We start from the raw sequence: 25,735 nt of genomic DNA, 5'->3' as shown, positions 1-25,735 counted from the left end.
TCTTTGAAGGAATAGAGGCCTGATGGCTGTCCTCCCTTTCCTTTTCTCCTACAGGACATATCTGCCATGGCTCTGCCCACAAGTTAAAGGGGCTTTCTTTTCACAGGGCTCCACTCTGTTGGGACCACTTTGCCCTTTCCCAGAAAGTCCAGTCCCACCACAGCTCCTCATCCTTCTCTGGCTGCAGTGGTTCTCAGAGTGGTGTGGCAGAGCCAAAAGCTAACTCAGCAGCATTTTCCACTGTATGAAGCCATGATGGGCTTGCATCACAAACACTTTGTACAGTTCTGGCTGCTCTTCCACCCCCACATCTTTAAAAAGATATTGTGGAAATTGGAGGAGACTCAGAGAAAAACAACAAGAAGGGTCAAAGGTACAGAGTGGTTTGCACACAAGGAACAGCTGAATGTCCTAGAAAACTTCATCCTGGAAAAACAAAAGACCTAGGAGAGGAGTAAAGGGTATGATTCAGTCAAAAATCAAGTAATTATAGTAGCATGGAGCAGGAAATGCCCATCCACTCCCTCTTGAAGAGGCAGAATTCAGAGGCACAGCATGGAGCTCGCAGTTGGTGTTTGGATGAGAACCAGGAAAAAAAGTATTTTTGTAGAAAAACTACATTTTGCACTTTAATTTTGCACTTAAACTGTGGGCGCCGTGTGTACACGGGCTCAGGAGGAAACTGAACAAGTTCATGAAATAAAAAAGCATGGTAGGTGGCTCAGTGTACAACACCCACTTCTACCACAGGAGTTGCAAATGTTTGGATGCTGAAAGAGTGTCTGGGGAAGCAGCATTCACACTTGCACTGTCTACCCTAAAAGAGCTAGGCTATACACAGCTTTAATCTGAGCCAGCATAATGCTTCCTGTATTTCCTATCAGTCATTCCTCCTGTAAAATCACAGCCTTCCTTTTTACTCACGGCTTCCAGTTTATTGCCTTAATACGACACAGGTACACTGAGGCACCAAAGTCTTTCCTCCCTTCTCCAGGGAGTGGTACAGCAGCCCTCAACCAGCCCACTCTGTTAGCTATCAAGCCATTAGGGAATGAATGAATGATTGCAGGGCAGGAGAATCACAGAATCACAAAGGTTGGAAAAGACCTACAAGATCATCCAGTCCAACTATCCACCCATCGCCAATAGTTCTCACTAAACATGTCCCTCAACACGTGCAAACATTCCTTGAACACCTCCAGTGCTGGTGACTCCACCACCTCCCTGGGCAGCCCATTCCAGTGCCTGACCACTCTTTCAGAGAAGTAGTATTTCATAACATCCAACTTGAATCTCCCCCTGGTGCAACTTGAGGCCATTCCCTCTAGTCCTATAACTAGTTATATGAGAAAAGAGGCTGATCCCAGCTCACTACAACCTCCCTCTAGGTAGTTTCAGAGAGAGATAAGGTCTCCATGAGCTTCCACTTCTACAGAAGAAAGAACAAACCAGCTCTGTCCCAAGAGGGACATCCCAGATGTTTTTTTCCTGCAGTATTCCAGGACTCCTCACTGACAGGAGGAAAGTATCATCAAGGTGGCAGGCTGAGGATGACCCCAGAGAAGAGAGATTTCTCCATCAGTGCCTCTATAGACCAGACAACAGATGTAGCTGAAACCATTCTCAAGACATGTGACAATTTTTACCTTGATTGGTAAAGGCAGCTGGAGATAGCTGAGTTGGGGTCAGCTCTGAACATATCATCTGAGCCCTTAATAACATCAGGCAAACATATCCTTGCTGGACCATCACTGGTCTCCTCCAAGCTCTCTGTCTCTTAAGCACCACTCAACCACAGGCAGAGCTGAGAAATTGTGGTTTAGCTGGGGAAAAATAGTGGCATTAGCTGAATTGATGCATTTCCTTTCCAGTCAACCAAAACTGTTAACATTTTTATTTTAGTTTTGGAAACAAAATCCTTTTTCTCATGTTCCAGTTCAGTACGAAATCTTGTTTTGAAAATGTCCATGGCACAAGTATGTTTTTTTCCAAAAATTTCTCCTCCACTTTTACTTTACTTTTTACAGCTTCTGTTCCCCTAGAGTGCCATACTTTGGCACACTTATTTATTCCTCCCCTCAAAAAAGGAAAAAGACACTCATCTGTTCTCATTAGGGAGTCTCAATCAATCTCTTCAACCAGTGCCATAGTGGATTTTATAACACAAATATTCATGTCCGTAGTTAAACACCTTGGCAATGGGGATAGATTTGGACTAAGGCTGTTGATGTCTGCATCACTGAGACCAAAGGTGGCAGATGCACAACTAGTACAGCGGTTGGTGAAGTCTTCACTTCTAGAGCTATGGGTGTTTTCAACCAGGTGTCCAAAGTGGAGTGGGAAGCTTTGCCGTAGTGGGGGTAGAGAACCCTGTCCTAAACCCCATGGCTTCTCTGCCCCTTTTCCATGAGCACTTGTTGGCTTTGTTGCGCTCCTTTGAGTCTCAAAGGCTCTGGTGTCCAACCATCTGTATTCAGGGTTATATACTGGTTTCTCCAAATTATCTTCTAAGGTCTACGTCATTCAAATTAAATACATTCAAGTAAGGATGTTCAAAGGCTCTGTTGCTCTACTAAACAAGAGTCACTCAGAAATCTCAAGAAACTATGGCAAAAGTTGAGTGTGTATTTGAAACAAACCTGCTCAGTAGTTTGCCAAAGTTTCATATCCAGGGTGAGAGAGATGTGGTACCTTCGTGTTGTATGATGTTCAACTGTGGGATCCTTGGATAGGATCTAGCCTCCTGAAGCCATAGCTGCAGGAGTCCCATGGGTCCCACGAAAATCCTATTTCCCATTCCCATGGAAAGAGCCCATTGCAATCCCTGTAGCAGAAATCCTGCCTATAGTCATAACACTTTTGTCCTCCCCAGGGATCAAGTTTCAATATTTATTGTTTTCACAAAACTGAAGTGCTCTTCATCACAGACGTTTTGTTCATCATTTCTGCTGGTCTTGTTAATCTCCCCCTCCTCTTTCCCAGATAAACCACAGTATATGGATACGCTCAGTAACAAGCATCATGCCAAGGAATATCTTGCATACTTCAGAGGGGTAATGTCCTACCAGATTTATCTGGACTTTTAAACACCATTTTGAACATTTTTTCTCACTTAATGATCTACTGAATGAAAATTTTGTAATAATTTATTTGGAAAGGGGAAAAGGAACTGTAAAGTGAGAATTATTACCCAGTTTTTCTGGGATTGTCTGATAGCTTAATATTTTGGTTTTGAGGCCTCATAGCAGAACTGTCCTCAGATGCAGCCCTATTGGTCATCAAAGCATTTTTCACCTAAACTCTTGATTTGCTCTTTAATTCCTGGTTCCATGAATAACCATCTCACCCTTGTCAGAAAACATGCTGAATCCACCTCCCACCCTACCTCCTGTTTGCATTAATCCAACAAAGGAGCAATGCCTTTCCCATTCATGGGCAGTACAGTGTCTAGTCCTCATGGAGCCTTCGCTGTTCCTACTTGGAGTGCCTGGACTCCACAGAAACTTCATTTTTCCCCTCTTCATTTACTTTTTAAAGCCAAGCCTTTGACCTTCTGGGTTTACTAATGGTTTTCCAACCTTCAAACAGTCATAAGGAGTGTGGTATGTGCCTGCCACAGCCCCAGACCACAAATGAGAGCTCTGAATACCCTCTTATTAGCCCCCCAAAAATGTTAAAGCCAGGGTCAAGTGCTAAGCACTCACTGTTGTGGCTATATATATATATATAGATAGATATGTATTTATTTTTACTGGTATACTTATTTTCCTGCTAATTACTTCTCAAGGCAGATAGGATGGCATGGCAGAAGCCAGATGTGGGAATTGGGTGTATCACCTACATCTTTCCCTTAAAACAAGCATACCTAAAGCACAGAACATCTTTTCACCTTGAAACCTGGGATTTATTAGGAAATCCTGTATTGGATAGGATGGAGAAATCCACAGCCAGAAAGCAGAGTTGCTGGAAGATTGTCCCAGAACACAAGCCATGATTTAAAACAAGTGTTTCTCACAAGCACCTCCCTTTCTTCCAATTAATCTCTTTGCAGGTTTATTTTCATTTCAATTCACCAGAAGCTCAGTGAAGGAAACACTGAAAAATGTCAGTGTAGCAAAATCTGATTTTAAAGCTCCATTACCAAAGTTACATTAAAAACTATTTCCAGTCCATACACAGTAATGTCAACCTGCTTGCTGTCATCTGCTCATACTCCACCACACCAGTACCTCCCATGCTAAGGGTGCATTGCTTCCCTGGCCATTGCTTTCAGCCACGGTCAGCTTGCTTTTTGGGTGCTTCTTTGCATTTTCTGCAAAGAAAATCTCTGTAAGTGCCATTTGGCTATGCTGACTCTTGGCATTTTTGCACAACCTCCACAAGCTTTGATTTCTTGCACTTTTTTGTAGGACAGCTATTTGGTTACTCATGCAAGGGAATCGTCTCTGGCATGATGAAATTGAATTGTCTCAGAAATACAATCTGATGAGAATATTTGATGTAGAGATGACTGTATCGTCTCTCCATCAGAGAGAAGAATAAGGAATTGAACCTTTCTAAATGAGGCTTGGCTTTGCAGTGCTGCAGCATGAACTGGTGTCAATGACTGCTGTGCCCTTGGAAGGCAGCCAGCTCCCCCTGCCATGTGCAGGACAGCCCAAGCTTCCAACCAAGCCTGGCTGCATCTCGCTACCTGTGACGTGCCATCGGTCCCCAAGACAAGACAAAATCAGGAGGTTTTGCGTTATTTTCATTGTAGACATTCAACCATCATTTGCATCTCCCATAAATCATGCTGATAATCATGGCCAGACTGTGTATCCGCAGTTCCCACTGTTTGCATTCAGGGATGATGCACCCCCACTGCAGACCACAGCAGTCACTGCGGATCAGGGTCTGATCTCATGGCCCTGCTGTGTATCTAGCATCATTCAGTCAGTCCCGGCAGGTACTTTGGACTCGTACCAGCGTCACTCTGCCTCTCTGTCTGTTTTAATAAGAATGTTTAGGAAGAGATGCCAAAAATATCTTTTCTCCAATACAGGCACTGCCTAAGAACCTGTACTCAGTTATCAGAAACCTCCCGCCATCTGGTATTTCAGATATTACCATCAAAAAATTCAACACAAAATTCACAGTGTCCTGTAGCAATGGGTGCTCCAGGGGGCACAATGGGACCTGGCTCAACTATGAGCACTGCCTGCAGAATGTTTCAGAATTGAGACTCTGTGCAGAATGCTGGCAAGATTGGAGACAAAGACAGAGTCCACACAACCTCTACTTGTCCAGTTCCATGCACGAAACTCTCCTTTTTATCTGAACCAATGTTGCACAGAGATGTATTGCCCTGCCTGCAATGGAGGACTCATGGCTTTATCTAACAAGGGAGAAAAATGAACTAGAAGTTCATACAGTTCCCTAGAACTGTAGAACTATAAAATCATAGAACCATAATGATTGGAAAAGACCACTAAGATCACCTATTTCAACCATCACCCCCTCCCCATCATGCCATGGGGATAGTGGGGGGGATGGTGGGGATGTCCCTCAGTGCCACATCCACACTGTTCTTGAACAGTCACCAGGAATGGTGACTCCACCACTTCCCTGGGCAGTCTGTGCCAATGCATCACCATTCCTTCTAAAAAGAAATCTTTCATAATATCCAAGCTAAACCTTCCCTGGTTCCTCATTGTATCAGAAGAGTGGATGAGTTATAAGCAACAAGAATTGATCATGTTTTACATTGGTTTCTGATCTAGAATTCAAACTACAGCAGCTGACAGGTGGTAGAGACTCAGACATGCCATTAGAGCAGCCTGTGGGGATCAGCTTTGTCCACCATGTCCTTGAAAATCACAGCGAACCATTCCCAGCTCCTGAGCTCCAGAGAACAACAGCAGGCATCCTAACGTGCTCATTGCTTGAAGGTGCAACAGAATGAGATTGGATAGGAGTTAGAGGAAGGAAAATAAAAGCTGATACATTTGCCTAGATCTACTGTCTGGAGAGCTAATTAGTCCTGGTTCTGATAAACATACTTTTGGGGAGAGGAAAAAAAACAATCAGCCAAATTAACTTGCCATTTCTCCAGAGACTTTTAATGCATTGAAGAAAAAAACATTCAGTTTCATGCAGTTCTGACACAGGCACAACTCTGCACATGCTTGACAAGCACCACTGTTACAGGCTGCTTGTGAAGGAATCCAAAAGCGTCTCCAGTTCATAAGTGTATCTTTATGAAGCCCAAGTTCCAAAAACAATTGTGGTCCTGCATCTCCCAGGTACTTTCTGTCATGATATACCAGAAGCCATCATCATTTGGTGCAATTTGTTCTAATTAGGACCCTAATTAGTGCTGCTATGGTACTGGGAGCCCTGGGGAAACATGGTGCCTCCCAGGGTGCAGTCCCAGGCTGAGCAGCCAATGCAAGCAAGCTGGCAGCTGGGACAGCAGCAACAGCACCCATTACGATGGGCAATAATGCAGCAATACCAAGGAGCAGCTTCTACAACTGGTGACTAGTAACAACAGCTGCTATGGAGTCCCTGGATAAAGATGCTTCAAGGGCACCAAAAAGCCTTGTGCCACTGGGGCATATCAAAGGAGACATGAAGGTTTGTAGTATAAAGTGCCCTAAAAGACCTTGTGCCATGCCACAAGAGCAGCCCTTGAGAGTAACCTTACAAAGCAGAGTTGGGTAGCTGCGAAGAAGTCAGGCAGATCAACAAGAACCCACAGCCAAGATGTGCAAACCATTAAATGAAACAAGAAACAAACATTTCAGATAAAGCAAAAGAGAATAAATACTGTAAATATCAAAAGAGAGGGGATTACAGACCTGAGGATAACAAAAATGCCGACAAAATGAAGTGCAAACAGGAATAGTTGAAGAAGCCAGATAGAGTGTCTAAATCTAAGCCTTTCATAACGCAGCACCATAAAAGGTCTTAAAACAGGACTGGTCAAAATTTTCCATCAAAACTTCTCTACTAAATGGTAAAATTAGTACTTTTATATGATTACTCTGGCTAATTTTTTTTTAACCCACAACAGCTGCTTTCCATGAAAATTTTCAACATTTTGTGGAAACACCAAAAAAACCCCAACCCTCTGTTTATGGCAACTGACTATTTTCAGACAAAAAAAAAAAGAAGTGAATATTTTTGATGAGCATTAAAGAATGGCCTGTAGGTTTGAGACATGACTAATCCCTTTGTTGCCAAACACTGAATATTTTTTGGTTTTCCGATAAAAAGTCCAAATTTTCCTCTGGGGTGGGGGGGTTGGGAACAACTTTCCAAACCAGCACTATTTTAAATGTCAGAAGGAAAAATTCAAACTCACTTCCTGCCTTAAGGTATGGCCAGTGCTGAGGCCTTTGTAAAGAAGTACTGGGGGTCAGTCAATGAGCAAAAGCAATTAGACAAACAGCCTAAGTCTGGATAAGCTGCAAACAGAAATGGAAAGAAGCAGGAAAACCAACAAAATGAAAATCATTGAAGTTATTAGGCTGGGAGACACAGCGAGAGAATTGGAGCGTGGATTGGTGGTTTTGTTGTGGAAGGAGTCAAATAGTCTGGTTTTGGATAGCTGAGAAGCAGTTTGCAACTAAGCATCTGAACACTTGGAGACCAAGTAGTCACAGTCTTGTATATTTGGGCAGTTGACTACTCTTGCTGCCTCAGTAGCCTTGGTTGCTCTATAATGAATGAAAAATTAGTGGTACATTTTTTAATCTGCCTGTGCCATGGCAGATAATGTCAGGCCAGAAACATTTCTTCAGCCTACCAAAGTATCATTCAGTAAAATAAATACACTATTGAAAGAAGTTAAATCAAAATCTGAAATCCCAACATTTATTGCAGGAATATTATATGGTGCCGTATATTAAAAATGGTTATTTAAGGAAACTGTTCTGTTGGACGGGAGCCAACCCTTGTGTTCTTAGTAATAAAATATTTCATCTCATTTCACCTCTAACTTTTGATCTTGCAGTAGGTATCACCAGAAGATGGCAGGGTAAGCCAAGGCAGCTGTAAATGTCATCATGCATTAGTGAAGGACCTGGAGTTAATTTAAACCTATTTATTTGTGATTCTCTTGCTTTTCTAGCACCTACCAGCTTACTTTACATATGCAGTAGTAGCCTGGGGTAGACTTTTCTCATGAAATTTCAGGATTAAATATGGGGCTGCAAATGTCTCCCAGCAGCCTCAACTGAAGTGATAATAGAAACCAAGTAGCCAAAACTTCTGGAGGAGGTAAAAAATACTCTCCATGGGTCCCCTACCTCCTCTGACAACTTAAGGGTCATGCAGAGAGTTAACACACAACAAATCTCTCACGAGGGTTCAACCTTCTGCTAAAGCCGGGGAAGAGGCTCTTGGGGCAGATGAGCTATTATCAGAGCTCCAGCAGAGCAGAAAAGGTGGGAGGAAAAGGGATCTTGAAAAGACAAAACTGGTGTCGCTCCATCTGACTATGGTAGACAGGAATTAGGGTAGGGTTTTTGCCTTTGCTGTTGAGGCAAAAAGCAGGTTACACAAGGGAGTCAGATGCATTAATCAAAGGTTGAAGTTACAGAGAAAAAAAAGAGAAGATTGATGGAAGAATGATGGATAAGAAAAGGAAAGATAGAGTCAGAAGCAAAAACACTATGAAATTCTATCAGCGCCACTTATGGGACTTATAAGAGTTGTAGTGTAAACTACTTTATGCATTTGTCTGAGTTTCTGTTTTGTTTTTTGTCTTCCTCATGCATGTGATGATTCCATCAGAGAGGGATTAATGTAAGTTGTCTGAAGCTATGTTACACTGAACGCTGGCTGAGCTGGCTCTGGTTATGCTGTGGCCCCACTGGAAATGCTTTACCTGCTCCTTTTCTTATTCTGTCTCTTCTGGAGCCCTTCTCCCCTTTTTTCTTCTGCTTTGAAACTTTCCAAATGAGGCAAAACCCACTGATCTGCATTAAGTGAAGACTTGGACATGACAACAGGACATCCATCACCATACATCTTCTGCTGGCTGATGTTACCTGAGGACAGCTGGAGAGGAGCCCAGACTTTCCCAGTGTTACCAGTGAGAGCAGACAATATGGTCCCACCAAAAAACTAACAAACATAAATAAATATATTTATAAAACAAACAAAAACAACTCAAAAAGTAGTTCAGGCCTGCTCAGAATCAATTACAGTGAAAGACCTAAAGAATTTACCTGCCTGGTGGGAAAGTTACACAACAGGAACTCAGGAAGGAGATAACATGGCAAGAATGGCATCCTTAAAGATTACTCAGCTCAGAAGGTGGACATCAAATATTTAGCATCAAAAGAAAGAATATTCATCACAAATAGAAATGTACAGGTATTGTGTTGCTTCATGTGGAGTGGACCAAAAGCAGGCTTCTTCCAGTACCTATGAGGGTTTGAACCTTGTCACTGACAGTGACTTCTTGGCAGTAGTCCATTATGCAGTACAGCTCCATTTGAATTGGGTTAAAATAGTGGATGAATATGAAATGCATAACAGAAGGCAAAGAATGGACATGGAAGGAAAGAAGGAAGGAGAGGTGAGGGGAGAGGGAGAGGAGAGAGAAAGAAGAAGGGAAGAGAAGAAAAACAGAAAAAGAAGGGAAGGGAAGGGAAGGGAAGGGAAGGGAAGGGAAGGGAAGGGAAGGGAAGGGAAGGGAAGGGAAGGGAAGGGAAGGGAAGGGGAACTCTAAAAAGAACATTTTAAATTGCGGGAAAGCACCCAGCCTTCCTACTACAGACATTGTAAGAGTAACAACAAGTGACTCATAGGAGAGGAAGAGCAAGGTTTCTGGAGCAAAACAGACAAAAGGATGCTTAATAAAAGAAAGATCTAGTCTTCAGTCTTTTACTCCTTCAAAGTCCTTTCCAAATGGAGATGTGGGTGGTAATGAAAGGATGTGGTTTCTGTGAGAGTGGAACTTCCAGGTAAGGGTGGAGTGAGTTTTACTAAGTTGCTCTAAGATCTCATTTATGGCATGGTAATGCAGCACGCCATATTGTCTCTCCAAGCTCAGAAGAAACATAATTTACTTCTTCAGCCTATAAAAAGCAAAAAAAAAAAAATAAATAAATCATAGCTGACAATGCCAGCAGATGCAGGTTAACAAAAAGTAGACAAGAATGAAGAAGGTGAAAGCATGGGACACACACTTGGCTCAGTTCAAGGTTAACGGCAAAGCTATGTAATTCCTGAATTTCTTCTGGGACCAATCCCACTTGATTTACCTTAGTGAAGCACTTCTCATTTCAGCATAGTCACTCCTGGTTCACATAAAGCCTTATGGCCTTTTCATTATGACTGTGTACAGGTTTCAATCTCTTTAGTGAAATCTATGTTGGGATAGGGTGCTGGCTGCAGGTTAGCTTTGACCTCACAAAATAAGAATTTCTCATTTTTAGTCCCAGTGTAGGGTGAGGAAAACATTTGGTGCTTTCCATTGGTTTCCTGCATAAAGAAAACTAGCAGACATTAATATAAGCTGTGAATTATAAAACGTTGAGCTTTGGGTTAATTAATTCTCCTTCACTAGCTTGAATTTTTAGACATTTTTTCTTAAAGAGAAGGAGAAATTTAAAAGCCTACTTCTGAACTCATTAAGGTCAGTGTAAATAAGGAGTAACTACTCATGCTAATGGAAATACACTAGTGTATAAATTAGCAAAAACAGATCTAGTTTCACTTAAACTGGTTTTTTATGTACTACATCAAGTTCCACTCTTTCCACAGTTACATGGTAAGAGGTGTTGTTGTGCTTTGCACACTCGCACAATAAGTAAGACTATTAAATAAACAGGGATACAACAAAAATATGAAGTTTCAGAATATTCAGGAAATCATCATTTCCTGGAGCTGAATAAACATTTTAGAAAAAACTCACCCAGCAGGAAATGGAGCTATCTGAAGTTGCCAGTAGGTTCAGAGGATGTGGAAAGGGGTTTGTTCAGAGGCGTTAAATAAACAGAGTAAAATGCCTTGGGAAATAGTTCCCTTTATTTGCTTTCTTGGCTAACAATGTTCATTTTACATTCAGCCTTCAGCACAAGAGACACAAACAGGCCCCATGCAAGATTACCAAGCTGAGTGTAAGCTGATACACAGTCTTCCTGATTCTGCAGGCATCCTGAAATGATAGCTAAGGGAGATCGCACTGCCTTGTTCAACTCCTGAGCATGTTACCTCTGCATATGAATGGTTTGGCAAGTTAAATATTATCAAATTAACCATTTCATTGCTCTCAGAGTTAGCAGGTCCATTCAGACATTGGCAAAACACCAACTGTTCTCCAAGGAGCAAAAAGCAATACAACAGTATGCTGATAGAAAAACACCTGTGGTACATCAAACTCTGATATCTGGGAAATGATGTAAAATCTAAAGTAAATCAGAGTTACTAGAAGGTAGAGAAAGTGAATAATGATATTCACGCTTCCTTCATAGAATTATTCAATAATAATATGCTAACGAAGTTGACATGGTGTTTCATGAATACCACTCTCAACTATCACAAAATATGAGGATCATGCTGCAGGTGTCAGCTGGACTGAGCCTCAAGGAAACATTTTTCAGTCCAGGTCATTTAGCCAGAGTCAGATACAACCTGAGGAGTATCGTCTATGAAGTGCCATTGTTCTTTCTCTCCCTATTTTTTCTTCTCCTCTTAAATTGTGCTAAGTGTAGTAGGCAATGCAACAGCTGAGCTTTCAGGCCCCCCATAAGACCATTGAGAGAAGCTGACAGTCTTCACTGGTCACCCTGAGCAAAGTTCTCCACAGTTTCTACACAAGTGTCATTCTTATAAACCAGTAAAATCAAAAGGCTGAAAGGAATTTGGCAGTTAATGTGCAAAATTACATCAGACTGGGGAGAAAATATGTATCTGCATCTTAATGTCTCTAAACAGCCCAGCAAACCAATCCTTATTTTCAGTAAATCTCAATAGTTTATGTGTCAGAATGCGGCTGTAATCTCTTTTGGTCCACGGAGCAAGTGATGTCTTTTGTGGCATAAGCTGTCTTCTACAGCCCAGCTACATGCTGCTTGTCTCCATGGGTCCCCTGTGTCACTTGTGTCACCTGTGTCACTTGTCAAAAAAAAAATTAACATCAGCAGCAGACCTGCAGCTTACAGCACCTATAAGTCATTCAGGGCTATATTTCCAGCGTATACCCCATAGATGCAGCAATTCAGAGAGCTTCTGGAGAATAAATAAAAGTGAGGACGTGGGGAGAAGAATGGGAGGCACCTGCAAAGTGAATAACAGAGGCAGAGAAAATGGAGGAGGCAGTGGAGAAGCACTGTGAAGGAAGAACTAATGGGTGAAGAAAAAATGAAGGGAGAAATTACAGCAAAAAGAGCCAGAAAAGTAACATTAGGGACTTTAGGAAGAAGCAGAAATAAAGTAAGATTTAGAGGAGTGAGAAAAGGTGGACCAAGAAGAGAGAAAAGAAAAAATTCCAGTGGGTCTGATAACAGAGCTGTGATGAGGCTTCACACACTTCAAACAAGAAATATGGGCCCCTCCCCATCGAAACTGAGCTTCTGCTGCCAGCAAAATTGTTTCCACAGCTGAGATCACAGTGCCAGTGAATGCCTGTGATCGCCCCATCCAGGTGCTCTGCAATACAGGCAGCACCAGATTCAACCCATCAAAGCGATGGGAATAAATCTGAGGGCCAGGAATGAGCTCTTGGGCCCCTGCTTGGCTGCCGCTGTGCAGAAATGAGAACATAAGTAGCCAAAAAAAGACACATTTAAGGTATAACTCAACAAAAATAAGAAACAGACCCTTCAACATCAGATGGTAACAAATCAAGTTCAGGGAGTAAGAACCAGCTATGCATTGGGAGGGACAAGGACTCCGCAAGCTGTTGTAGGAGTCTGATACGCCAATTTGCAAAGGATACTGAAATTCCATCTGTTTCAATTTCTAAATTGCACTTTTTCTGGTAAACTCTCCCATCTGAGCCCTTGGTAACACACTACAGTCTAAAGCCTGCACAGTTTCCAAGATTCTCTAGTTTTCCTTACTGCATACAGTCCCTGGCCTTATTGCTACTTCTGGTAATCTACATGACACAGGGCAGGGTGCATAGCTCTGCTTGTTTCTCGGATAGCTGCTATGACCTTTGGGGAGCATGTTTAGCATAAATTGTAATCCAGCACACATAGAGGTATGCCATTTTGGCCTGATGGGAAAGAAAGATGCAGGGAAGGATACTACAATCCAGACCTACTTTTTCAAGCGTAACTTCAACACATTGCATGAATTACATAGTCATTACATAGAGATAAGGTAAGATTTTCAAAAGCATCTATGCCAGACAGTAACCGAAATCCTACTGGAAGTCTCCCCATTAATCTGTACCAAAAACCGATAAGGACAGGTTGTAAGAGATTTTCTAGGAGATGGCATCCAACTTACTGCAAGCAACCATGTCATAGGGTCTCCCTCATAACCACTAATTCACTTGTGTTTACTAGCATGTCAGAGTGTTATCTTACAGCTATGTCAAATATTCATCTTATTATCACAATCACACAGAAGATTTTGTGAAAGAATCCAGTTTTTTGACTGGAGAAGGAACAACATGGTTGCTCATGCATCAGTTTGTCCCAGCCCGTCTGGTCTTTCTTTGCACAAGACTTAGAAGTGCATTGCATATATTTAAATTCACAATCAACTCCTGATATGATTTAAAGTTATGGGAGTATTCCACAGTGGTGAAGCTGATGCAAAGCCTCTCTCTGCTAGACAAAGCTCTTGTTAAAGATAACCACATTGCTGCTTTGTGGAAGTAACCCATCAGAGGCCACAGAGCAGTTCAGTATCCCTTTCCACACAACATTTCCACTGTCTTCCATCTGCCCATCTCTTGCCAGGGGTGGGTTCCATTTCAGTTCAAAGAAGAGGAAGAGTCCCAGGAAAATATTTTCACCTCTTGTTCCATCCTGAATCCAACAACTCTGGGAAATGCTAGCTGCAAAAAAAGTCTGTGACATCACCCAGAAAGGGTAAATATGAGCAAATAGAAATTTTAGAGAAGCTCCAAGAGGATTGCATCTCTGGGCAACCTCATCTCCTATTTTTTTCAACTCATCCTGCTGGCCATGGTGAGGCCACATCTGGAATACTGTGTCCAGTTCTGGGTTCCTCAGTTACAAAAGACAAGGATCAGAGAAGACAGAGAAGGAGACTAGTGGAGGGCCACAAAGATGATAAAAGAGCCTGGAGCATCTCGCATATGAGCAAAGTGTGAGTAACCTGGGTTTGTTCAGCCTGGTGAAAAGACTGAGGGGGGATCTGATACATTTTTATAAATATCTAAAGGGAGGTGGAAGGCAAATAAATGAGGCCAGGCTATTCTCAGTTGTGTGTAACAGTCGGACAAAGAAAAATGGCCTAAAACTTGAATGTAGGAAGTTCTGAACTAACTTGTGGAAGAACCTCTTTACAGTAAGGGCAATGGAGCACTGGAACAAGCTGCCCAGAGAGGTTGTTGGGTCTCTTTCTATTCAAGATCCATCTGCACACCTACCTACACAACCTGTTCTAGGGTACCTTCTTTAGCAGCAGAGCTGGACTCGATTTCTTGAGGTCCCTTCCAATCCCTGCAGTTCTGTGATTCTGTGTTATTCTGATTCTGTGATTCAAAATTAAATTGTCATCTCCACTGGGCTGGAGACACTGATCTGAATGCATTCTGTCAACTGCCTTGCATGCCTTAAGGATGGTGTAAATTGTAACTGTAAAAAGGGATAATTAAATGTACCTTTGCCTGCTTTCAAATGTGCCCAAACACAGAGTGTAAAGTCAAGCAAAACACCTACTGACAATGTGTTTGGCAATCTCGGTTCAAGGCTCATGCAGATCCTGCCCATCTCTCTGAACCTGCATGTCCACTGGTGCTGATGGTAGCCTCCCCCCTGGGCAAGGTGGGTCAAACAAATGCTCTGCTGTTCCTATCCAAAGGAGGAGGTAAGAAATCTCCCACCTTGGAAGCCCAATCAGCGCAGGATTGCAAAAGACAGAAATTTGCATCCTGGAGAAGTTCATATTCCCTAAAAAAGAAGAGAAAGGAAGGAAGGAAAATTCACCATGAACCCTCAATTGAATGCCTCCTGGGAAGAAGATGGCATATTTGTTTTGGTAAATCAAACAAAAAAAAAAATAATAAATGCCATTTCAGGTTGGCTGGTGACTTTCCAAATGTTGATCAAATTCAACAAATGGCTTTGGTCAAAACAAATGAAAACTGGGTTTCCTAACTGTCAGAAAGATTTTATTTAGACATATTCTGAGCATCAGCCCTTCACATTTCTGAAATATTTAATTTTCTGGATACCTATAATTAAATTCATGTAAATAAAGGTACATTGGTTGTGGTTCACCTTCCATGGAAAATCACAGTATTAATGTTGTTAGATGAAAAACATGAATGCTTTCTTCCCCTGGCACAAGGAGCTACACCCGTATCCCCAGGGCACCACACTGGCCATTGATCTGGGCTGGCACGTCTCATTTGTTGGCCAGTTGTGTCCTTTCTCATTAAGAGACCTGACTTGAGATAAAGTCCTTTGCACAGTAAACACTTGACCAGTTACTCTGTTTTTTGCTGTGCTCCTCCAAGCTCCTGCCGAAGTGTGGAACTGAGGATGCTCCAAGGAGATGAGTGATGCTGGGAGATGAGGATGAGAGAGGCACAGAAGATCCCAGGCAGTTGCTATATCAGTACATCTGACATCCCCTCCCCCATCCCCTTGAGGTCCCTTCCAACCCGGGTGATTCTGTGATTCTGTGATTCTGTGAAGGCCAAATGCCGGGTCCTGCACTTCGGCTACAACAACCCCAGGCGACGCTACAGGCTTGGGGCGGTGTGGCTGGAGGACTGCGTAGAGGAAATGGACCTGGGGGTATTGACTGATGCTCGGCTGAACATGAGCCAACAGTGTGCCCAGGTGGCCAAGAAGGCCAATGGCATCCTGGCTTGCATCAGAAACAGCATTGCAAACAGGAGCAGAGAGGTGATTGTTCCCCTATATTCAGCAATGGTGAGGCCGCACCTTGAGTACTGTGTCCAGTTTTGGGCCCCTCACTGCAAGAAAGATATTGAGGCCCTGGAACGTGTTCAAAGGAGGGCAACAAAGCTGGTGAGGGGTCTGGAACACAGGCCGTATGAGGAGAGGCTGAAGGAGCTGGGAATGTTGAGCCTGGAGAAGAGGAGGCTCAGGGGAGACCTCATTGCTCTCTATAACTTCCTGAAGGGAGGTTGTAGTGAGCTGGGGGTCGGCCTCTTCTCTCGTGTCATTAGTGATAGGACCAGAGGGAATGGCTTCAAGCTACGGCAGGGGAGATTCAGGCTGGACATTAGGAAGTATTACTTTTCAGAAAGGGTGGTCAGGCACTGGAATGGGCTGCCCAGGGAGGTGGTGGAGTCACCGAGCCTGGGGGTGTTCAAGGAAAGACTGGATGTTGTGTTGAGGGACATGGTTTAGTGGGAGCTATTGGGAATAGGTGAACGGTTGGACTGGATGATCTTTTAGGTCTTTTCCAACCTTGGTGATTCTATGATTCTATGATTCTATGATCCCCTCACTACCCAGACAGAGCAAGAATCAGGGCTTTCTTTCGAGTCAAAGAGATGTCCAAGCAGCTGCCAGCTTTATCATCCTAGCCTCTCATTTTCTTGGCTGTTATTTCAGAACTTCAAGATGAAAATGTACTGTGACATTTCACCCCGAAGTTTTGTTCTGTACTTTTTAATTTTGGCAGGGAAAAATCCTAATGTTGAGAAAGTAGAACGTGATTTGCATTTCAATTCCTGATTTCAATTACAGCCAACAAATATATTAGCTGGTTATTTACACAATCCAGGATCAGTGCCCCCATTTTTCTCATTTCCACTTAATGTAGCCGCTGTCATTTGTTTCCCAATTATTCCAGGCTTCTCTGGCATCTTCTAGTGAGCTGGGTGCTTGTCAGGGTCCACCTCATTGAGATGCAGTCATCAGAGGGCCCACAAGGATTAGATATATTCTCAGCTCAGATAAAGCAAGAAGGGCACCTAATTGTTCCCCCCCCCTCTCCCCCCCCCCATCCCTGGAAAAAATTTAAAAATTTGACCTTGCTAACCTCTAGCTTCCAAATTTATTTTCTACATGACCGTCTGCACTTCTAGGAGATACAGTAGATCCATTTGTTTAGCGTAAGAAGACTAAGAACCCAGCATAATTTTCCAGTGCTATGTTTTGTAACACACTCCATTATATAGCTGAATGAGAAATCAGCTGAACATCTCTCATGCCTGACCATATGATCAGGAGGCAGACACTGTGGGTGCAGTTCTGTGAGGGATCTCCTTTGAAGTCAAAAGTCAAAAAGACTTTCAGGGGTTTAAACGTCTTTTTAATGTGGTCTGCCTTCTGTGTGGAGCACAGTCCATACTTCAAGGGCTTTCTATGACTCTGTGAGAAATGCATTTCTCAAAACCCATTTTTCACATCTGTCCCTACAACGTTCTAAATGCCTTGTCCATTTGGTAGGTCCTCACACGCTTCAAAGGATGCTCATCATAAGCAAGGTCCTGTGAGGTCCCAAAGCTAATGGCAGTTTAGTCTGGATCAGATAGTGGGGGTCACAGTCTGAAGGCTGAATGTAAATATCTGTTATAAAGGTAACAAAGCCTTCTTTTTCTCCTTGCTCTTTCAAAGACAAGGACATCTACATTGCACTGAACTGACTTTACCTTTCATGGAGTAGCCTTATTATATCCCAGTTTTGGGCTGATTTTCAGTGCAAGAACTGTATACTTACCAAGTATACTAGGTAAGAACCAAGCTCAAGATGGCCAGGCAGGATTAGTCCTGTGTCCCCTCAATCCCATACCGTGTTCCTCAGAGCCAGCTCTTCTGTGCTCCCAAAAGTGCCATTTTGGAGAGAGAGTAGCAAGTCTTGCCTCAGAAAGGGCAGAAGAGAGTCTGAAAAGGAAATATGTTTTGCTATCTTCAGAGAGTACACACTCTGTAGGAGTTGATCTCAGGTACACAACATATTTGAGTAAGGCTCTGTTTCTTCTACAACAGCACCGTAGACAGGAGATGGCTGCCCTGTGCTAAAATATCCCAGTATACGTGCTGGGCAATTTTGGTGGGGCCCATCATGGTAATAGAAATCAAGTGGCTGCGCACCCTTCCTGCAAGCTCTAAGTAATGAGGGAAAGTGTGTAGTCCTGCCATCACTTATTTCCTCTCCTCCTCAGTGACTTTCCTGCCTGGTGTAACACCTTGGGTTGCTGTGCACCCACAGGCTAGAAGGGAAAAAAAATATTAATAATAAAAAATAAATGGAAAATGTAAGAAAAAAAAAAAAAGAAAGAAAGAAAGAAAGAAAAAGAACAAAATCCAACTGGTTTCTGGAGCAAATTTCAGTTTTCATAATGCTGTCATACAGTCCCAGTGCAACGTTCAAAGTAATTATGCAACAGTTTCAAAATGTCACTGTGACATATGAGGTAATGCCACGTTATGTACAGGCTGGCCTGGGAGCTGCTAGGCTGAGCTCTGCCATCAGCACTGTATTAGGAGCAAGCACTCACCCACCTTCATTTTCTCAGGGGAACAGGAGTTTCCAGAACCCAGATGGAATCCATGGCAGAGAAATCTCCCTGATAGGAAGGTCTTCCTCATTTCTGGACAATTCTTTAACATAATGAGGAGTTGTTTGGGATTCTGACTGGGGAAGGTAAAAGGTTTGTTACTTGAGCAATTCCTTCATTACTGTTTTGCTCTCATGTAAAGCCTGTTGAGATCACAGAATGGCTTGGTTAGAAGGGACCTTAAAGCCTATCCAGTCCCAACCCTGTGCCATGGGCAGCGCCACCCAGCAGTTCTGGCTGCCCAGAGCCCCATCCCACCTGACTTTGAGTTCCTTCAGGGACAGGGCACCCACAGCCTCTCGTGGCAGGTGTGCCAAGGCCTTACTGCTCTCTGAGTGAAAATTCCTAACATCTAACCCAAATCTCCCCTCTTTTAGTTTAATGCCATTCCCCCTTGCCCTGTAACTATCAGGCGGTGTGAAAATTCGGTCCCTCTCTTTCTTGTAAGCTCCATTCAATTCCTGGCAGGCTGCCATGAGTTTTCCTGGGAGTCTTCTGCAAACTAAACAAGCCCAACTCCTTCTGCCTTTCTTCTTCACAGGAAAGGTGCTTCAAGCCTTCACATTCAGATCAGAAGTGAGAGAGTGCTTGGCTATATGGCAGCATGGAAAAAGGCTAAAGCTGATACATTTTTATAGTCTGATTGCCAACTTCTCTCCACTGATTTTAGCTAAAGTCATCTAGAGACTCTGAGAAAACAAACAACTTATTTTACTAGAACCAACAGTAGTTATTTTATGATTTCTTTTGTTATGAGCACATGAAACAAGCAAAACCTGACTAATCCTACAACTTCCTCTTCAACTCCAGTTACAAAACTGCACAGTATCACAGAATTGTAGGGGTTGGAAGGGACCTCCAGAGATCATCGAGTCCAACTCCCTTGCCAAAGCAGGTTCCCTACACACAGGGAACGTAATAGACACAGCAGGTCTACTACGTTACCCTGGAGTACAGAGTAACAAGAAGCTGCTCATCTCCTCCTCTTGCGGGGCATCAGACCCCATCACTCATGTTCCTTCTGTCTTTATTGGTGATTGTTCCTTGACATGGGGATTAGGCTTAAAGCTTTCATAGAATTATAGAATAGAATCATAGAATCACCAACATTGGAAAAGACCTCCAAGAACATTCAGTTTAACTGTCCACCTACCACCACCATTTCCCCACTAAACCATGTAACCATGTCAACCAATGTGAATCACCCCTGGTGCAAGAGATAATGAGGCCATTATCTCTTGTCCTAACACTAGTTACATGGGTGAAGAAGTCGACCTCCAGCTTGCCACAGCCTCCCTTCAGGTTGCTGTAGAGAAGAATAAGGTCTGCCCTGAATCTCCTCCAGACTAAATGATCACAATTCCCTCAGCCCATCCACATAAAACTTGTGCTCCAGACACTTTGCCAGCTTTGTTGCACTTCTCTGGACCCACAGCAGGGCCTCAATGTCTTTTCTTGTAGTGAGGGGCCCAAAACTTCATTTCCCTGCTCCTGCTGGCTGCACTGGTTCTGATACAAGCCAGGATGCCATTGGCCTTCTTGGCCACCTGGGCACACTGCTGGCTCATGTTTATCTGAGCGCTGACCAACACTCTCAGGTCCGTTTCTTCCACACAGCCTTTCAGCCACTCTGCCCGAAGAATTCCCTGAGGTTCTTGTGACCAAAATGCAGGACTTGGCATTTGGTCTTGTTGAATTTCATCCACTGGCCTCAGCCCAGTTATCTAGCCTGTCCAGATCCCTTTGAAAGGCCTTCCTAATCTCAAGCTGATCAACACAGCAAAGAAGTTCAAGCCATGGGCTGCCAATTTCCCCAGGAGAATACTGTGGGAAACAGTGCCAAAGGCCACATCTGGAGAACAGTTCAGCAGACCTAGTGGGGGTCCCTCCTCTATTCAGTCTTCTCCAGTGGACAGGATCTTTGCCTTGTGCTGAAGTGCCAGACATATCTAGTCTCTCATAAACAGCTTCAAAACTCATCCTGCACATACACACTGAGATGCACTGAGATAGAACTGAGATGTCTGGGGACACCGAAGAGCTGTGCTCTATGAAGGTACCCTTCTCTCAAGGAAACTGAATATTTATTGGCTGGGGAGGACACAACTGAATATTAACAGTATGGTATGCGGTTCCTCTGATCATTGTCTCCACAGAGGTGTCCTCAGGAAGGACTGTCTATTTGTGTCTGCAGTAAGAGAAAAAATATACTTTTTGAAACAAATGAGGAAGGAGATCCCTGGATCTACAAGATAGTCAGTCCTCGCTTAGTTCTTGGGAGGACTATGGAGAAAGTCTTCATGCAGGCCATTTCAGAACATATGAAGAGAAAGACAGCAATTGGGAACAACCAGCATGGATTGACAAATGGCAAATTTATCAATAAAATTGACAGTGAGTGTTCAGTCAGTCTCTTGCTGATGCCAAACTGGGAGGAGTAACTAATACACTGAATGATACCTGGGGGACCCAGATGAGCTAGAGCCATGGGCCAGCAGGAACTTAAAGAAATGATGAATGCAAAGGTGAATGAAAAGTCCTGCACCTGGGGAGGACTAACTTCCTGTGCCAGCACACACTGGAGGCCAACCAGCTGTGGAGCAGTTCGGAAGATAAGGGTCGGGGAGCCCGAGTGAACTCAATGCTATGCCTTCATAGAAATGAATGATAAGCACATATTTGCTGTATTAACAAATGCATAGGCAGCAGGATGTAGAAAGTGGCTATTTTATTCAGAACTTGTGAGACTACTACATCTGGAATACAGTGTCCTGTTCCAGGCCTCATTCAAATGTAAAGAAAATGTCTTACAATGAGAGATTGAGCACTGGCACAGGTTACCCATAGAAGATATTGGATCTCCATCCCTAGAGGTACTAAAAATGCAGTTGTACAAGGTGCTGAGCAACCTGATCTTACATCAAAGCTAGCCCTGCTTTGAGCTGAAGGCTGGACTACAAGCTCTGCAGATGTCTCTTCCAACCTGAATTTTTCCATAATTCTATGATTTATGATAGCTCTTAGCAAATCTTGTGCCATTATGTTGTTGAAAAAAATGGCCTATAGTTTTATAAGTGGAATATAAGAACACTTCCTATTGAAACCTTGGCAACTGCACACATCAGTATTTAACAAATATATTTTAACACTGTTGCTTTCCTTATTTTCACAACTTTCAGGAAGGAAAGAGATTATTAGTAAACATGAATTTTGTAAAGTGATTTCATAAAAATGCTGGCAAAAATCTGTGGAAATACACTGTAAAATAAGCAGAAAAAGTATCAATTTCAGATCACAAGGAATGGAAAGATCTTCAGAATGTCAAAAATAGTGAAATAATTTAACTAGCTCTGTAATTTCTATAATGCAATAAACATATGCATTACCTGCTGGGTAGAAACCATGAAGACATTTTCCATTTGAATTAAGCGAATTCAATCCTGTAATTTCCATTCTTTGGTGCTCATTTTCCTTAAATTATCTCCTGAAAGAGTTTCTTGGCAAAGATGCTCCCTGGAACAATTCACTTTAAATAAATGTTGCACACATTGCAGAAAAAGTAAATTTCACTTTCATAATTGCCCTGTATTCTCACTAAAAACTGTAACACAGAAACAGTAATTCTGCGTATAACCTATACACAAGCCAGGACTTATCAGTTCCCAACAGCAAATATTTCTGATTATTTTCTCACAAGCAAGCTACAAACTTCCATTTGGATAATGCTGGTGTTTCCGTCACTGTGAATGCTAAGCTACTCCTCCAGCCTACCATTTCTTCCTGTGATGCTCCTACTGCTGCTTCCAAAGCATAAACACACTGCATCAAAAAAAGTCTGGTCTTACAGGAACATCTGCAAATCTAAACTGGTATGGACCTGAGAAATGAAGGGAGCTCTGGAGTATCGGTACCATAGTCTGCGCCATTTCTACCTGGATTACTCCATGGGCCTGCACAAGGCATTGCTAAAATCTTGAGATACCTCATAAAACATTATATTGTCCTGATTTTTGGAAGTGGCGGGACAGGAGGATCCTTGCAACCTGAATTACTCAGTATGGGTACATCTCACCATGATGGATAGGGCTTTGAGCAACCAGGTCTAGCGGGAGGTGTCCCCCTCTATAGCAGGAGGGTTGGAACTAGATGATCTTAAAGGTCCCTTCCAATTCAAACCATTCTATGATTCTTTGACCATGATATGGTGGCTGCTTGTGTTTTTCTCTAGAGAGTCACAGATTTCAGGCTGAAGAAATGTCCAAGACATGACTGAGTGCTCATGCAGCAAGCAGTTCAAGAATCTCATCTGACACAGGCTCTAATCCTCATTGTCCTGAGAGCAGATGGATATCCTCAAGACAGAGTGAATGAATGATGACCAAATTCAGATGACTTCCACTAAAATCATTGCTTATGAGGCTAGCCAATCATATGTCACTGCTCAATTATCTGCATTTAAAGCTTATCTATTGCAGGTTAGAAAAGATTGTTCACTTTATTCCATGTGCTAAAATGTTTTCCTCCTTGTATTAGCAATAATATAATACTATCAATGAGTAATTTCAGTAGATAATACAAGGAAAGTAACAGAAATCCTGGTATTAAATTAACGTAATTCAAATATAAACATATGCATAGAAGATACAGATTATATGTCAAAATACATGTATATAATAAAATTGGATTTAGGTCTTGGTGCTTGTAAACTGGCACCAAATCGGTCACAGTTCTTCATTTTGAATATCCTTATTTTATTTTTCCCCTAAAAATATCTTATCTGTACTGTTCACCATCTTTTCTCCCTAACTCAATGTATTTTTTTTTTCAGATACCAACCATCATTAATAAAATCTGAATATTTTCCAGATTATGAACAAAGAATGGAAATAAAATGGGTTTTAGAAACCATCTTTGCATTCCAAATTACACAGTTTCTACTCATTTTAACCAGTTTCCATATTGTATGACATGCTAAGAAAAAAAGAATTTTTTTTTCAGGTAAAACTTTACCAGACACAAAGACATACTGTTGTAAAGCGTAAGTGCTGATCTTCATCTTGTTTTAATAAGTATGATGAAGTCAATATGGTTATATTTCCTTTTTCCATCTGAAACTCTGACCTTCAGTATAACATTTACCTCATTTTCTTCATCCACTAATTACTCTATCCTATAAAAATGATTTGTCTGGCAACAATCAGTCTTGAAAAATCAGTACTAGATATTGATCCTGTCTGTCATCTTCTAGATGCTTGAAGATTATTTTCCTTATCAGGTGTTGCATTTTGAATTAAAAGATTTAAAGAAAATGGTAGTTACCAAGAATATTCCTTTTTTAAATAATTACTGGTGTATTTTAGTTCTCATTTCTGTCATTTCCCAATGCTCTCATCTTTTAACAATTAGGTACCCTTGGTTTGGTAAGTCTTCTAGCTGACTAAGACATGTTCATATTTCCTGACTATTTCATCATTACCCTTAAGTAACTTTGTGATGGAAATTTGCAAAATTAATATTTTTATTTTTTAGAGAAATATTTTATAAAGGTTTTTGTTAACTCAGTCTCTGAATAGTCCCTAATTATGTGCATGTTTTCACTTCATAAAGTATTTTTTCCATTTTTTCTTGCATTCATTAAAAGGCGAGGATATTTATTTTCCCTGCTGATGCAGAAAAGAGTCATTTCTCTTTAAAAAGAACAAAGTAAAATAAAAGGAAGAGAGAAAGCTTTTATTCTCCTTAACCTCGGTGACATTCACACCATACACACAAGTTCAGCTATTGCCTTCTCCAATTTACTTTTATTCCACACCAATAACACAGTCACTGAGTATAACTGATGTTGAGTAGTCTTGGCTAGGTTTCCTTGCCCTTTCTTCCCCACATGTATATTCTATTACCATTGTGTCCCATTGTGACCCAAAATCACAGTTAATGGAATAATCTCTATTCGGGCTACACTTGCTCCTCATAGTCTCCATTTTGAAGACAGCTACAGTTTGCTGTACTTTAATTATTTTCCACTCATCACTATCAAAAGAGTTAAAGTTGGCAGGGCGCACCGGGTCCCTCTGCTCCATCCCCTAGCCCAGCAGGGACACCCAGAGCAGGGTGCCTAAGGCCACGTCCAGGTGGCTCTGTGAGATCACCAAGGAGGAGACCCCATAGCCTTTGGGTAGTTTGTGCCATTGCTCCATCACTGCACAGCACAGAAGGGCTCCTGGTGTTCAGAGGGAACCTCCTGTGCTCCAGTTTGTGCCCATGGACTCTGGTCCTGGCATCACTGGCAGAGCCTGGCTCTGGCCTGTGGTATCTTCCCTTTAGAAATTTATGGGCATTGGTGAGATCCCCCTGAACTTACTCTTCTCCAGCTCAGTAGCCCCAGCCCTCTCAGCTTCTCCTCAAAGGAGACGTGCTCCCATCCATTCACCATCTTAATGGCCCTTTCTTTAGCCTTCTCTAGTATGTCCAGGTCTCTTGTACTGCAGAGCCCAGAAACGGACACAGTACTTCAAGCGTGGCCTCACCAGTGCTGAGTAGAAGGGAAAGATCACCTTTCTTGACTTACTGACAACATTCCTCAGGGCAAACCAGGATATCATTGGTCTTCTTTGCCACAAGAGCAAATTGTTGGCTCATGTTCAACTTGGTATCCACTAGGAATCCCAGATCCTTTTCTACAAAGCTACTTTCCATCTCAGTGGCTCCCAGCATGTCCAGGTACCTGGGGCTATTCTTGTCCAGGTGCTGAACTTTGAGCTTCTTGCTGAGCTTCTCCTTGCTGAGCTTCATGTGGTCCCTGTCAGCCTGTTTTTCCAGCCATTTCTCTCCACTGGTTTTAAAAACTGAGTTCCTGCATCTGCTAACATCAGATTTTTGCCATTCACAGAATACAAGGAGTATGTTTTTTAAAACTTCTTAATTAATCAAACTTTTCAGAAGTTGATTATCTATTTAGTCCTACAATGAGTAAATCTGTTCCTTGTTCCGTAATCTTTGATTGCAGACTTCCCATTATTCTCATATCAAAAATGGGCAACAAAATAAACC

The sequence above is a fragment of the Centrocercus urophasianus genome, unplaced genomic scaffold, assembly GCF_019232065.1.
Source record: "Centrocercus urophasianus isolate 14NV4802_14NV808 unplaced genomic scaffold, USGS_Curo_1.0 seq_9, whole genome shotgun sequence".
NCBI classification, from domain to species: domain Eukaryota; kingdom Metazoa; phylum Chordata; class Aves; order Galliformes; family Phasianidae; genus Centrocercus; species Centrocercus urophasianus.
Note: the sequence above shows the minus strand (reverse complement) of the source record.